A 12,823-nucleotide genomic window follows, 5' to 3' on the forward strand; every position below is an offset into this window, starting at 1 on the left:
TGTAGAATGTGTAGGATTTTATTACAGGAAGGCCAAGTGAGAAAAGAAGAAGAAAAATGTGGGATCTAAAAATTCTGACTCTTAGGGGCCCCTGGGTGGCTCAGTGGGTTAAAGCCTCTGCCTTCAGCTCAGGTCATGATCTCAGGGTCCTGGGATCGAGCCCCACATCAGGCTCTCTGCTCAGGGGGGAGCCTGCTTCCCCCCCACCCCCGCCTGCCTCTCTGTGTATTTGTGACCTCTGTCTGTCAAATAAATAAATAAAATCTTTTAAAAAAATAAAATTTCCGACTCTTAAAACTAGACAGTAGACAGGTGGTTGCTAGGGACAGGGGAGTGGGGGAACGGGGCTAAATAAGTCACAAGGTACATACTTCCAATTATGAGATGAATACATTCCAGACAGCTAATGTATAGCATGACGACTATTAATAATATGTGTTATATACAGGAGATTTGCTAAGAAAGTAGATCTTAAGTGTTTTCAACACACACATGCAAACTATGTGGGTATGTTAATTAATTTGGTTGTAGTAACCATCTTATTATGCACATGCATATTAAATCATTGCATTATGCACCTGAAACAGGTGTAGAATTTTTACAGGTGTACATTTTTACTTGTCTGTCATATCTTAGTGAAGTTGGAGTGACAAATGCACAGAAGTAGGAATGAGCGCACTGTGTTGTAAGGGTATAGAAATGAAAGTGATGTGCAGCCGTTCATTCCATAAATTGTACAAAAAGACTGCAACAGAACAAGCACAAGAGGAAAATGGAATGCAAAACAGACAGCACCATCCTGCTTTCTCTCTTCCATCCATCCGTCTGTGTATCTACTCATTTCATAAAGAATTGTTGAGTGACTACTGTGTGCCAAGCATTGGGAATAGAATGGTGGCATCAAATCAGAGCTCTAGGGCCACAAGGAAGAGTCTAGAAGAACCTAATCCTGACCCTTGCTGCATACTAAATTCTGTTGTGGACCAGATCCGGCACAATTTCTAGACCTGGTTCTTCCTTGTGTGCTCAGCTGTCACCCCATTTGTGAAATGTAACGGACCCTGGAGCTGGGGAATTAATTTAAGGAATTATTGCAGAGAACAATGTACATGACAGGGGGAGCTTGGCTTAGGCTAGAGGTGCCAAGGTTGGAAAAGGGGCTTTTCAAAGCAAAAAACTCACCTAGATTTGATTGTTTGTAAGATTTTGACAGAGATCTACAGTTAGGACAATGCCTGCATGGTTTCTTGTGTGCTAATATGAAGGATGTTGAGGCAAAAGTCAAATAAAAAAGGTAAAAGGGGGACACCTGGGTGGCTCAGTGGGTTAAGCCTCTGCCTTCGGCTCAGGTCATGATCTCAGGGTCCTGGGATCAAGTCCCGCACTGGGCTCTCTGCTCAGCAGGGAGCCTGCTTCCCCTTCTCTCTCTGCCTGCCTCTCTGCCTACTTGTGATCTCTGTCAAATAAATAAATAAAATCTTAAAAAAAAAGGCAAAGGACAAATTAAATGTGTTAGTTAAGAAAGTCTATCAGAGAAACTAAATCTGATATCTCAGTAGAAAGTACACTGCAGACATACTGGGCAATCCATCCTAGCACAAAATCAGGAGAAGACCAACAGACCACTTGTGTGTTTTTGTTCCCTGATCCATGACTGATTCCATTGTGTTTAGGGCCCAAGACTCATTGACGGCATGACGATGATTTCTCCTAATGGATCATAAAGGTAACAGAGACATGTTATTTGGGCAGATGATAAAGAAAAGGCCCTATACATACCAAACTCAAGGCAGACTGGTAGAGCCGGGGGTTTCTGTGGGCTGACACAGATGTGAACCCAGTGAGCTATTTCAAAAGGCTGAGATACCCACCACTGAGATGCACTGAGGCAAGGCCCAGCTGATCTCCACACATCTGGGTAGCAAAGCTTTCCCCCTTTCAACATTTGTATAAGGGGATGATTTTGTGCATTTATACGAGGGGAGGGAGAGGCAAAGAAGTTGTTTACACATTCAACTAGATCAAGGACAGTATAGACCAAGATAGCCAGATGTTTTGCAGGATTTTAAAAGGGTTTCACCAGATGTTTGAATTTGTGGGAAATTGTTGCCGGGTACTATATTAGTGAACTTTTTCCAAATCTCCAAAGGCTGAAGAAGATCAGCTACTTTCACGGGCAAAATGCGTTTTACCCCTCACTCAATTCTCATGCCCCAGCTTGTTTCAACATTAGTGATATGCACTTCTTGAATCAAAGAGGCTGCAGCTTTTATATAAATTTCAAGTAGGTCGTGTGGTTTTTCAGAGACATCAGGCTGGTCATTTTCTTCAAAGTTGAATGGGCGGAAATAATTAATGGGCTGGTTTATTGACATGCATTGAGACATTCTTCTCTTTGTGGTTTTAATTACCAACTTCAGTTGACTAATTTCAGATTTTATCCGAAGCACCAGTAATTACACGGGGTAAGAAAAATTTCCACCGAAATACAATTGGATAACGCTTAACACCATTGTCAGGCTTAAATCTTAAACTTAAGACAGACGCATGGAGCTTAATGCCTACATAACCCAGACTGTGTTTTATGCCTTCCTGTGGGTTCTCAAGAACAAGTCATCCTGACTCATTGGTGAGTGAATTCTGAGAAAGGAAAATATTGAGGAGAAAAAAAAAAAAGGTTGGCAGCTTTGTTCTACTGAGCTCTGTGCTTGATGTGGGATGTGAGAGTGAGACCTGGGTTCAAGTCACCACCAGCTCAGCTGTGTGCTTGCTAAGTGTCCTTGGTTAAACCACTCAATTCTCTGAGCTTCAGATCCTCATCTGTAACACAGGACAAGTAATAGCTGTCCCTGACAGCTACAGTTAGGAACGACCTGGTGTAAAGCTAGTCTCTTTCCAGGCTAGCCCCAGTGGCAATTATCCATGACTCCATGTATAAGCGGACTGTGACAGGTTTTACTTTTTTTTTTTTTTTCATTTTCATTTTCTTTTTTTTTCTTTTTCTTTTTTTTTTTCATTTTCTTTTTTTTTTCATTTTCATTGTCATTTAGATGGACACAAGTATAGTGAAGTGTATCTTCCTATGATCCTGATTTTACAAATGAGGGGACTGACGTTCAAGAAAAAAATGTGTTTGGCTCAAGTCAGTGGACCAGGATAAGAAGGAAGGGTAACGCAGGATTATGATAGGGGATGTGGGCCAGCCAATCTGAGTCTGGAATCCTTGACTTCATCACTGGCAAGCTGGGTTTTTTGTTTGGTTAAATCTTGGGCAACTTATTTAATGTCTTTGTGCCTCAGATACCTATAGGGTCTGGTAAGAATTAGGATAATAACAAGATCTGCCTCCTAGATTATTAAATGAGCTAATGAATGGAAAAGTGTGGTGGTGAACACCTGGGAAGTACTCAGTAGATGTGACTTTTTTTTTTTTTTATCAGAACCAGAACCTAGTTCCACAGGCCCTAAATGCTGTGCTATTTCTATCTCAGTACCCTGTCTTCCAAGGAGTCCATTCTGGAATTTCTTTGAGTGTACCTTTTGCACTTATAGTGCTTTTTTGAGGAAAGGGGCAAGCACTGTCTTCTCTATCAGTTATGATTCAAGACTACCTGTCTTCATAAGTGGGTCACATAGACTCTAATGACCTGGTGTCTCCAAGAACTCTACATCTGTGTTCCATATCTAGAATCACTAATCCTAGCTCCTAGGTTACCCTGGAGCTCAGATGTTTTTGATCCCCTAGAGGTAGCAGGGAAAGAGAACAGGCTCTTTAAAAAAGATTTTATTTACTTATTTGACACAGAGAGAGGGAGAGCACAAGCAGAGGGAGAGGCAGAGGGAGAGGGAGAAGCAGGCCTCCTGCTGAGCAGGGAGCCCCATGCAGGGCTCGGGCCCAGGACTCTGGGATCATGACCTGAGCTGAAGACAGGTGCTTAGCAACTGAGCCCCCAGGTGCCCCCAAGAATAGGCTTTTTGATCAGGAAGTCTGATCTTATAAATTACCATAAATGTTACTATATTCAAAACAATATGGCATGGAAACAGAAATATACAAATACTCAGTGGAACAAGCTCGAAAGTCCGGAGGCAAACCTAGTATATATGGAAACTTAATATGTGGTTAAAGTAATATTCATTTTGGTGGTGGAAGATGATTTATTGGATAAATAATGCTGGCATTATTCACTTTCTATCTTGGAAAATCTCAGACCGCCGTCATAGCATATGCAACTTCATCTCTCATAGATTTTTTTTAAAAAGTCACATCATAGAAAGTGCAATAATAAAAGTAGTTTTTAATAATTTAGAAAGATTTCTATAATCTGTACCTGGAGATACACTCTTAAGTAATAGAGGAAACTCAGAAACCTCCTGAAGAAAGAGATCAATTTATCCACCCATAAAAAATTTAAAAACACCAGTATAGAAATACCCAAAATGAGGTTAAAAACTAGATAACAAGTGAGGAGAAAAATGTTTACAGCACATGACAAGGAGTAAATGTTTCAACAGTTCAAATTACAGCAAAAATTTATATGAAACAATATAAATAACCCAGAGAAAAATGCATGAAGAATATTTTCAGAAGAGAAATGCAGATAGCCCATGAGCGTGTGAGAGGACGCCCCACCTCAGCAGCAGTTAGGAAATGCAAATTAAATCAATGAGATCTCATTTTCCTGTTAGATCTCCATAAATAAATAAACAAACAAATAAATAAATAACATCCAGAGCTATGGAGATTATGGGGGAAAGGGACACACACCTAGCTGATAGGAACATAAATATTTATAGACAGTGTCAGTATCTTTTAAAGGAACCTGGCAGCATCTGTGAAAACATGTGCCTACCTTGACTGGACAGTGTTACCTTTAGGGATCTTTCCTCCCGAAATGAAGGCATTCGTGTGAAAAGTATATGAAAAGCTTGGTAAAATAAAGATGGAAATCACCTTCCTGTCTTTCATCTAGGGAATGGCTGAGAAAAGAGAAGCACATCCGAACTATGGAAGCTCTGTCACCTAACACATGAGTGAGAAGCTCTAGGGAGCACTGACAGGAAGGACATCTGTGACATATTGTTACTTGAAACAAAAAGTCATTTTACAGGGGCGTCTGGGTGGCTCGGTGGGTTGAGCATCTGATTCTAGATTTCGGTCAAGGTCATGATCCTATGAGATCGAGCCCCACATTGGGCTCTGTGCTGAGTGTGGAGCCTGCTTGAGATTCTGTCTCTCCCCCAACCCACGCCTACCCCCAACCCCACTAGTACAGGAGCTAAATAAACAAATAGTTTTGCAAATAGAGCCTCTCTAAATGTATGGATATGTTTCGGGCATGTGTAGGTAAGCTTAGTGAAAGATGCCTGACCAAGTGTTCACACCGATTACCATAAGGTGTCCCTGGAAGGAAGAAGAGGAAGATAATCACCCCTTGATCTACACACTTGGGCATTGCTTCCCCGGCTACCATCCATGCACGACTTTGTCTGGTTGTTTGTTAGCTCTAAAGAAAGGAACAAATCTCATATTCTAGTCACTGTACCAACTAGCCAAGTGACCTTGGAAAGTCCCATAACCTCTCTAAGTCTTACTTTTCTCATCTATAAAATAATGATAATAGGATCTCCCAGAGTTGTAGGAAGGATTAGGAAGATAAGATATGTCAGGTCCGTGGCACAGAGATTATGGTACATGATCAGCAAATGCAAACCCCCTCTTCCTTTCTCTACCCCCTCCAATGATGTTTTCAGAAATGCGAGCCAGTCCCCACAGTGGAACCAACAGGTGGATGATGGTGCTATACAAATGATTAATCCAACAGCTTCTAAAAGCAAAATAAAAATGGTTGTCTTTGGAGTTAAAACCATTTTGGGTGATTCACATTACTCTTCACCACCATCACCCCCCACCCCCCGCCAAATCATCCAGACATCGAGAGTTACAGATTCAAGAAATAATTGCACATGGTGCCTTCAGGGTGTGAAATTAAGCAGTCAATCCTATGATCTAGAAAGCACCCTATTCTGAATCCAGGTTGGGCTGTCTGGGCACCTGAAAGCTGCCTCTCCTCCCCCCTCCTGTCTGGATCTCTCATCTTTTCCCTTTCTGGGATGCTGCAGTGGTGGGACCAGTGTCGGGGGCCCACATCATCCTCCAGGATCCCCTCACTGGACCCCTTCTCTAACCCTCACAGAGTATTTATTATAAAAACCACATAATGCTAGACCTTTGATAAACATGTTCCCACTTAATCTTCCCAGCACCTCTCTGAAGCAACTGTCACCCCCATTTTACAAATGGAGAAACCAAGACTACAGAAGTGTAGCCACCTCCTCAAGTTTCCATGGTGAGGATAGGGTAGCTCATGATCAGAGAAGTTAGAAAACCCAGTGGCTTAAACTCTCTCTCTGCATAACCGTTATTCAGAGTCCCGTGATAGTGTGTCCTAGGTACTAAGAATGGCAAGCTTCTCTGCGTAAGGGAGAACTTTCAGCTTTTAACTAGTTCTAAGACTTCTGTGGTTTGCAGTCTCTGCTCATGCTTGCAGACTGAACTCCAATATCCCCTCTAGTAAGAAGGCTTATCCTAGCACTGGGGGGAAGGGTCAGAGTCCATTTACTCCCCTCTTTGCATTTAAGCTTTAATATGCACACACCTTAATTATAACACTTACCATGTTTTATGATAACTGTTTGTTAGCATGCCTATCTTCCTACCCTATGGGGTGTCCTTAAGAGTGCAGGCATTTTCTTTTAATCTGACTCAGTGGAGATGTTTCATTAATTTGCAGATGAACGCACAACTTAATGTTTATGTGTTAAGCAGGTTACTTTGCAACCCCTGTGAGTTTCTCCCCAAGAGAGAGAACAGGAAACCCCTGTTAGATGCCCTTTATGAAATACAAACCAGAGGACAAGCAACAGAAGAAGAATCCAGAAGCAAAAGAGTTATTCAAACGCTGTTCCTCTTATGAAATAAATCTGAAATCAGAAAGGGGCCAAAAGCCTACAGCAGTGGGTATTTTAAACATGCTTATTAATAATGGCTCAAAGTGGAGATTTATTACAGTTGAGAATAGGGAAAGGGACAGTAAATCAGCATTGGTGAGGAAAAGAGCAAGGGAGAGATATGAGTTCTTATTTGAAATGTATTCATGTGCTTTATAACCCTAAAGTAGAGATTGCTGTATTGAAGTGGAAGGCTTTATTTGTAGGATTGAATTCACCAAAGATACGTTTTATGCCAGTATTCATTTTCCCATCTTTCATTTGCTTTCCTTTGGCCGAAAAGTTGGGGACTTAATATATTGCTTGAAAGCAAAAAGAGATTGCCTTAGCGGAGTCTCTCCATGAAAATATTCCTTGCTTCGAATGGTGACTTCAAGCACTCGTTGGATTCTAGGAAAAATGCTATTTTATTGGCACATATGTTGAAAAGAATAGTTTTTAAATCATTCAATTAGTTCTGCATTTGAGATAGAATTTAAACAAACCCAAAGCAACAGGATTAAATTCACGTAAAAACCCAACTGTTGCTTGGGAACCGATTCTTTTCCCACTCCAATTACTCTAAGGATAATCAAGCTCACTCTTGGCTGTATTCCAGCCAAGGAGATACATGCCTTTCATTCATCAATCAATTCATGGTTCTCCCTTGCCTAAAACTCTCAGTGGCTTTTGCATGCATTAGAGCCAAGCACAAAGTCCTCACTAGGGGCAGCAGAGTCCGGAAACATCACCCCTTGTCTACCCAGCCAACCTCCTCTCCTCTCGCCTTTTCTCTCATCTGGTTCATCAGGTTCAAGTTAACTGGCTTCCTCCTGGTTCCTTGAACACATCAGGCTCTTCTCTGCCAAGATCCTGCTCCTCTGTCTGGGACACACTTTTCCCCGCCACTCTTCAGGCACGACTCCTCTCAATCCTTCCACGGCTACTAGATGTCACTTCCAGAGAAATTATCTGTGACCATTCTAGGCTAGGTCTCTATCCATGCTTTATTCTGTAATCCATTGCCATCTTTTTTTTTTTAAGATTTTTATTTATTTATTTGAGAGAGAGAGAGAGAGAGAAAGAGAGTGGGAGATAGTACCAGCTGGGGGAGGGGTCAAGGGAGAGGGACAAGCAGACTCCCCGCTGAGCAGGGAGCCCAATGACGATGAGGAGCTCGATCCCAGGACCATATGATCACAACCCCAGCCAAAGGCAAACACTTAACCAACTGAGCCATCCAAGCGTCCCAGTACGTTGGCCATCTTAATGGTCTCTACAGCGTGCTCACCAGAAATGCTAACTACGGGGATAAATGCAAGTGTGGAGATAAACAATAAGCAATAAACAATAAATAATAAATAATAAATAAATAAATAACAAATAATAAATAATAAACAATATCCCCCGTATTCCCTGCTGGGAGCTGTCTTCCTTCATTGCTGAACTACCTGGAACTGATAGCAGGGTCTGACCCATAGTAGGTCCTCAGCAAATGTTTGCTGCATGAGTTCTGGGTGTCAAGCCTAATGCCTGGCATGTCACAGGCTGTCAGTAGACACTTTTTAAGTGAGTTTGTCTTCCTCCTTTAGGACTTAGCAAATTCACATAAGCTGCATGAATTCCCAGTGCCAAATTCCCTGCCCATAACTGCATGGGCTATGAAAGTTCTGCTGAGACAAGAAATGAAAATTTAGGACACATAAATAAAAAGGATGTCCAAGAGTTCAGACAGATGCTGGGCCATCATCTCTAGGATCAAAAAAAAAAAAAAAGTCCCAGGGCAAATTTTAACTCTCAGTATCAGACTTGAGTCCTCCGGTTCCTTGCTCTCCCGATCAGTTCCTTGTTTCAGTGAGAACTTTTCCATTTTTGTATGGGGGTTACCATGATGTGTTAATAAACCAAACTTGGGCTTTTTCTTGGTTCACTGGTTTTGAACAAGTAGCTGATGGGTTTTGCTTTGGGTTTTCCAAGGCTCATATTTTAAGCCGATGAAATCGCGGTCACTGGGCGTCTTTCATAGCTCGCTGCTCCCAGAGCCAAGAGACTGTTTGGGATTTGTAGTTTATGGTAACAATACAGCATCGCCATTGGGGAGATGTTTTGGCAAAATAGCACAGAGCTGCAATGCAGCCCTTAAGGGCCATTGTTTGGGCTCTGTGAAAATTAATTTGCAAAAATATCCAGGTCTGTTGTGTGTTCTAATTTATATGTAAATTAGAAGATTGTGGGAAAAGGATACCAGGAAAGATGCCATTCGGACAACTTCAGACCAGTCGTCCATTCATTGGTTAGAGTGACTCTCACTCAGTTTTGCTTTACTTACATTTGAGGGTTTTTTTCTTAATGATACATTGAGCCAGTCAAGCTAGAAAAAGACACAGCATTAGTCCATACACCACAATAACTGATGCTTTTAAAAAAATGACACAGAGCTTAAAAACTTGATTTATGGGGACAGTCATAGAAACTAAGAGAAAAGTAATTCAATAGTGATTCTCTCAATTTGGAAGTAGAAGCTGTGTCGTAGCATCCCAGGATGCCACCTCTGCTCCCAAGGGTGTGTAGCAACCTGAAGGATCAATAGCATGGCGGGTAGTTAAGTGTCAGAATCAGGCGATAATGTTCTGCCCAAATCCGGAGGGAGAGTTTCTCACTCTAAATCCTGAAGCCTTGGTTCTCACGTCCAGCCTCGCTGTGCAGGTGGAATCTGCTGGCTCTCTCCCATGCGGCAGGAAGTGTGGAATCTCCACGCCTCCTGTTTCCAGAGGCTTCCTCCTAATGCATTTCCCTAGAACCTAGATGACACCACATTTGCAGACATCTGAGTCTGGTCCTTTGGGCACCTAAGTTCCCTAGACTAGTTTTGACACCTTTGCTGTCATCCCAGCACTTAACACGGATTCTAAAAGCATGGACTTCTTTCATCTGGACCAGAACCTCCCCCAGCCCGGCTGGCCCCAGGACACTAATCCCTAGAGGGGCTCTTCATGAGCGGCCGTCCCCATTAGATCTCCTTGACGGCCCTGCAGAGGAGACCCAAGCAAATCCTCTTGCCTGGATTGAAAACTTTGTATCTAACACAGCCACCATTGTATGGCTTTTTAAAAAATCCTCATTTTGTTTGCAATGGTTGACGTCCAAAGCAGGTTGGTTTGAGTCTCTGCACTTGACATTAAATTTAACGAGAAAATAGTTACCGATGTCACTTTTGATTTGCCAAAAGAGAAACTGGGAGCAGTCTTACAATGGCTAAGGCCATACTTAACTCTGATACTCCTTGGCTCCCATAATCTGACCTTGTGTGGAGCCTGCTGGGAAGGAGGGACTTGACCCTCTGCCGGTAAGGCTTTCATTTCATGTGTATGTTCAGGCCAGATGGTCTGTAAAATGCCTTCTATTTCTGAAAGATGAGGGATTCATGGCTTATTTGCAAATGAGCAGTCCAGGGGCACCTGGGTGGCTCAGTCATTAAGCAGCTGCCTTCGTCTCAGGTCATGATCCCAGGGTCCTGGGATCAAGCCCCTTATCAGGCTCCCTGCTTGGTGGGAAGTCTGCTTCTCCCTCTGCCCACTCCCCCTGCTTGTGTTCCCTCTCTTGCTGTCTCTCCTGATGTCAAATAAGTAAATAAAATCTTGAAAGAAAGAAAGGAAGAAAGAAAGAAAGAAAGAAAGAAAGAAAGAAAGAAAGAAAGAAAGAAAGAAAAGAAAAGAGAGAAAGAAAGAAAATGAGCAGTCCAGTAGTGAGCAAACTTAGATACCCCTTCAGGAGTGGAGCTAATGAACAGGGGCGAGTAGCTCTCAGCTGTTCCTCCGTTGTCTGAGCAGGTGGTAGGAACCAGACTCATAGGCCTCAGTAGTGAAGTGGGAATATAAAACCCTGAAACTGTTTGTCATAAAGAATGGCAGTCCCAATAAAAGCCCAGGCAGATGTTCCCATAAAGTGTTTGTTGTTTGTGTTTTTGTGGGGGTGCTTTCAGGGTGTGAAGTTTATTGTAAGGCTCGGAGCATCTCCCTCCCCATGTTGCCATATATTAGCAGTCTTGCAACCCATTTATGGGGTTGGAATTATTTTGGGTAATGATTTTCATGGGAATAGATGAAATGCAGTCTGCACTTAGCTCTCACTACCTTTATTATGCAGCTGCCTTCCGGGGGAAAACCCCCAGACATCATAGATGGGCCCACGGTCAAAGAGGTGAGGGTCTCAAGGAATATTAAAGCTCAAAGGGGGGGGTGCTGTATTAGTTTCCTGTTGTGGCTATAACAAGTAACTACAACTTAGTGGCTTAACATGACACAAATGTATTTATCTTATAGTTCTGGGGGTGAGAAGCCCTAAATGAACCTTGTGGGGGGGGGTGGCTAAAAATCAGGGTCAGCACGCCAGTGTTCTTTCTGGAGGCTCAAGAGGGGAGAAACCATTGCTTCGCCCATCCCAGCTTCTAGAGGTCACCTTGGTTTATATCCCCTTCCTCCATCTCCAACACGGGTATCTTCTGCCCTCTCTTTCCACCCAAGATCTTTTCTTTATGTCTCTGATGCTCCTACCCCTCTCTCTTAAAAAAGACCCTTGGGATTACATTGGGCCCACCCAGACAATCAAGGATAATCAACTCATCTCAGTACGCTTAATTATTTCTGCACAGTGTCATTTATTACGGAAGTTTAACATTTTAGGTTGTGAACGTCTTTGAAGGAGGACCATTATCCAGCCTGCCATTAAGGCTATAGAGACCAATGAAAGCCCAAAAGATAAATGATATATCTAAAGCCACCCAGCTCCTCTGGGGCAGTGCCATGGCCTTATCCCAGCATCCTCCTATCTGCCACGTTTCTGTGCATCACTGACAAAGATGGGTGTAGGAGCGGGCCTGACAGGGGCCTTTATTTGCATAACAAACTGGAAATGATTGAGGAGTAAGTATAGGATTGTCAGTGATTTAAAAATAGCAGTATAGAGGAGACAGAAGTTTATATTTTTAAAAATGCATGTTTAATTCAAGAGCTTCCTTAAATATTATCATTTGGCTAGGGCGTGCTACCTTCTAAAGATGTTCAGTGACTTGTAGGGATAACATGACTTAAATACTGATGGGAAGTGAAAGTGCTAAGGAACACAGGTACAGGTTCTTCTCTTCTTCCTACTCCCACCCCCTCTGCTTCTCTCTCTCCATTTATTAGTCCACCCATGGCTGCCATTTGAAAGTCAGTTGGAGTTAGAAAACCAACTTAAAGTCTTTAAACTAAAAGGAATGGAAGAACCACCCAATGGGCTTATTGCCATGGGTTAAGGCAAGTTAAGTATTCGCCATATTTTACAAAGAAGACCCCCTTTGGTGTTGAAACATTCTTCTAAGAATCTGAGAAACTTGCTTTTGGTTTTCCTCCCCCATCTGCCCAACAAGGGCCTGTAACAAATAAAAGGTTGGTAGAATTTTGGATTTCGGTGGTACTAGACATACTATCCAGCCTGATCCTTCTCCGGAAATGTGGGTCTCTTCTAGAGTATGTTTGGTAGGGATCTGCGCTACTCCCCTCTCGCCTCAATTTTCTCCATGCGTGACATGAGAAAGAGTGTTGGCTGCTTAAAATAAAGGCTGAATTAAATTTGAGTTCCTGAGAGGACAAGTGCATTTGAGAGGGTTGTGACCTGACTGTTAGTTTCATCTACTCTAGAAATCACTCCCTAACTCCACTACCCACTGTGTCAGGGTGCGGTACCTTTCACCTAGCAATTCATAACCCACTCACCTCATTCTGCCACCCTCCACCCCACTCCCCGCAAAGTGGTAATCATTCCTCCACATATCTGCCTTATCCTAAATTTA

The 12,823-nt window shown here is 42.6% G+C and overlaps 1 protein-coding gene across 1 annotated transcript in view; it reads left to right on the forward strand.

Annotated features, from left to right (window-relative positions):
* Nucleotides 1–12,823, forward strand: part of CA10 (carbonic anhydrase 10) — a 498,325-nt gene that overhangs the window by 197,000 nt on the left and 288,502 nt on the right. The gene's annotated exons all lie outside the window — the stretch shown is intronic.

Source organism: Mustela nivalis, assembly GCF_964662115.1.
Source record: "Mustela nivalis genome assembly, chromosome: 17".
In the NCBI taxonomy this organism is placed as follows: domain Eukaryota; kingdom Metazoa; phylum Chordata; class Mammalia; order Carnivora; family Mustelidae; genus Mustela; species Mustela nivalis.